At 36.3% G+C, this 3,472-nt stretch overlaps 1 protein-coding gene across 1 annotated transcript in view; it reads left to right on the top strand.

Annotated features, from left to right (window-relative positions):
* LOC103384141 (zeta-sarcoglycan-like) overlaps positions 1 to 3,472 on the top strand; it is a 46,427-nt gene that overhangs the window by 41,709 nt on the left and 1,246 nt on the right. The window lies entirely within an intron of this gene.

The raw sequence follows: 3,472 nt of genomic DNA, 5'->3' as shown, positions 1-3,472 counted from the left end.
CAGCCTGCTATGCTAAGTGTGCTGGTGCTTCACCTGCAGATGGAAGAGGGACAAAATCTCACTGCGTTTATAGTTTCCCTTTCATGTGCTAAGAATTAAGAACGGTTTAAAACTGTCCACAGGAAATATTCTGAAATATTTTCTGACCCATCCTGGTCTCAGGGGATTAAAGAGCTGTGTAATATTTGAGTTTTGTAAAATATTTGTTTTAGATGATTTTAAAAAATAATTATTGTTTTATGTATTTATAGTAGTATGAATCACTTGGCAATTGCGTTATTGCACAGTAGTGAAAACCTTATTTGATTTATTCTTTTACAGACCTTCTTGTTGAACTTTTATTAAAATAACTCAAAGTATAATAGTCAAATATAAAAGCAAACACACAGTAAAATAATTCAGCAATGTAATGAGCTATTAGAATTTGATGAAAATTAATCTACTTTACAAATGTACAAATGTTACTGACTAAAAAATATAATAAACATTAATATTAAAAAATATGTTTTGATACAAATTATAAAATTAATATATAATCCAAATAAAATGTAAATAATACATAGATAATAGAAAGTAATTGGGTCAGTTGTTATAACTAATGATTCTAAGAAAAAAGGAGTATTAGTAAAAGTAGTACTGCCACCACATACTCAATACTTGTATTTAACATTTTGACAAAGTATTTAATTAATTCTAGTCAGTAACATGAAGTCGGGTCTGTTGTAGCCCAAAGCAGTCTGAAAACACAGCTAATGCTGGTAGGACTGTCGTCTTTTATTGATGACTGTGATGTGGGGAACGTCGATGTGGTTTGGCTGTATTTGTTTCTCTAATTAGACACTCAGTGTTTGAACTTTAGCTGGTTAAGGAGATTTGTTGTATTGCAGACGTCGGTCCAGTGAACATGCTATACTTTTTCACTGACTAGACACTGCTGCTGCTCTCCTCCTCTTATGCCTCTTCTACTCACTATGACTTTTTAAAACACCACAACCAGGATACACCCATGACTTTAGCCTTGTCGGGTGTGTGTCGACTTACGCTGGAGTTTGGTAACTGTACATGAGTACCTGTACCATTCAGCTATGCTAACACAGTGGTAACATCAAAATCTAGGACATAAAAACATCAGAAGAGTCTGACATAATGAAGGGCTAAAAGTTCCCAACGTGTAGCCCAACCAATGTACACCGTTCAACCAACATATGTAAACAACGACACGGCAGCATCAGTCATCCTTGTCTCAGTCATTTAGAGCATTGTTTCCCAAAGCCTGGGTCACGACCCTCAGGCAGGTCGCATTTTGTTTTGGGGGGGGGGGTCATCTCGCATCATGTTTCCAAGGAGTTTACGAATAATGTCTATTGACTTGGGTCACGAAGATTTGTGACTTTTAAAATATGTGTCCCCAGAAAAAAAAGTTTGGGAAACACAGATTTAGAGCCAAGATATCGTGAAGGAATGACAGATAAGGCGTCAATCAAAAAGGCGTTTACAGGTATTTCTTCAATTTGAACTCTATCTTGTAAATCTTCTCGAGAAACTGGCTATTCCAAAATAAAACTGCAAATTATCTGGGAAGACGCAACAGTCCCCTGAAGCTTTCAGAGATCAGTGAGGCAATACAACCTATGAATTGTTGCATATCACCTGGACCGGATGAATACTATAAAATAAATTGAGATCACTGTAATGTGAAATATTTAATAACTCACACTGCCGTTGTTCTCTTTCTTTTCACGCTCACACAAGCTTTCATTTCCTAAATTTTAAAGACAGGAAATGACCCTTTAACCTGGGCATTGTATCTCCCCATTGCCATTAATGGTAGTTTTTGACTACGGCCCTGGCTGAGTTTGGAGTGAATCAATCCCCTAAGATGAACGTCAGGGTTCCAGATATGATTTGTTAAAAGGAGGAAACTCTTTCTTTCATATCAAACTTCTCTTTGTCACTTAAAACTGTTTCTCCCAAAGAACTGAGGAAAAGTTTCTGACAGAATAGAAGGATTGTACTTCATTTACACTCTGAAACTCCCCATTACCTGGCAATGGTTCCACTATAACTGCTATTTGCAGTAGCCATTGGTCCACTGTCAGTTACCAATAATAAAGCAAAAAACTTGAAGTATATAACTTAAAGGCAAGTAGTAGGGTCACGTTGAGAAAAATAAATACAACTTATGAGGATAAAGTTGTAAATTTTATGAGGATACAGTCGAAACGGTACAAGAAAAAAACTCTTTGACGTTTGGAAAGTGGTTTAAACAAAGCTCCTTATTTTATATCTTTGACGTTTGGAAAGTGGTTTAAACATGGTTTTGAATTTAAGCTCCTTATTTTATATAAAAAAAATATTTTTACAAATTTACAAACACAATTGTAAATTAGTAAACTGAAAAGCGGACACTGGATTACAAATGACACAATATATATGTAAAAAACTCAGTCAATGGAAAAGCGGACACTGGATTACAAATGACCATTGACAATGAGGAAAGGCATGGCTTAAGGATTAGATACACAATATATATGTAAAAAAGTCAGTCAATCTTATCATCTTTTCATTCATCCCATTATGTGTTTTTAGGTCTTTTTACACCTTAAATCATAAATTGCAGTATATACTGCTACAGTCAGTGTTATAAAATGAAACCATGATATGAATATGACTGAAGGTAATTGTAAACCAGACCTTTTTTTTTTAGAAATTATATTGCTTCATTAATTGGGCTAAAAATGTATTGATTTAAAGGCTCTTTAAATTATAGTGCAGTAGAGTGTAAAAAGTGAGGACTCGTGGCTGTAGTTTAGAAGGTTCTGATTACCTTCTTTTTCAAGCTGAGGTTAATGGCATATAGATGCGCAGCTCTGAGCCAAAGTGTAATAAAAAAAGATAATGTGAGTATCTACGCCTTCACGCCATGATGTGTATGTGTGTGTGTGCATGTGTGTGTGGTTTATATAGATTGAGATGTGCCCCGTCAGCCAATGTGAATTCATTAGTTATACTAATTGGTGCCTCTCTGTTGGAGTATCTCTGTCCCTAATAGCACACTTTGCCTTCACTTTCATTTATCTTATCTTCTCTCTTCATGCCCTCACATTTTTACTGAGCACTTTTCCCTTTTATCCTCTTCCCACTATTGAACTTCTCTCCCATCTGCCCTCACAGCTGCGGTTTTTGACCTTCACACATACAGTATTTACCTCTTTTCTTCCGAGCTCTGGAATCAAGTACCTGAATACCGCAGATGCAGCCGTCTGCCGGGACGGAGGTCGGAAATAGGAGATCACTGGAACAGAACACTCTCCGGCAAATTCTTCTTATGAATAATAATGCTCTCAGCGATTTCACTCTAGATAAGACCTACAGTTTCTGATAAGGTTATGAAGTATGAAAGTCAACATCCAACGTTCCTCTCTGTACGCTCTGCAGTGATTGGCTGAGGGCCTATCCGGGTTTTACCTTA

Source organism: Cynoglossus semilaevis, chromosome 9 (genome assembly GCF_000523025.1).
Source record: "Cynoglossus semilaevis isolate Cse_v1.0 chromosome 9, Cse_v1.0, whole genome shotgun sequence".
In the NCBI taxonomy this organism is placed as follows: Eukaryota; Metazoa; Chordata; class Actinopteri; order Pleuronectiformes; family Cynoglossidae; genus Cynoglossus; species Cynoglossus semilaevis.
This window is presented reverse-complemented; position numbering and strand designations above follow the sequence as displayed.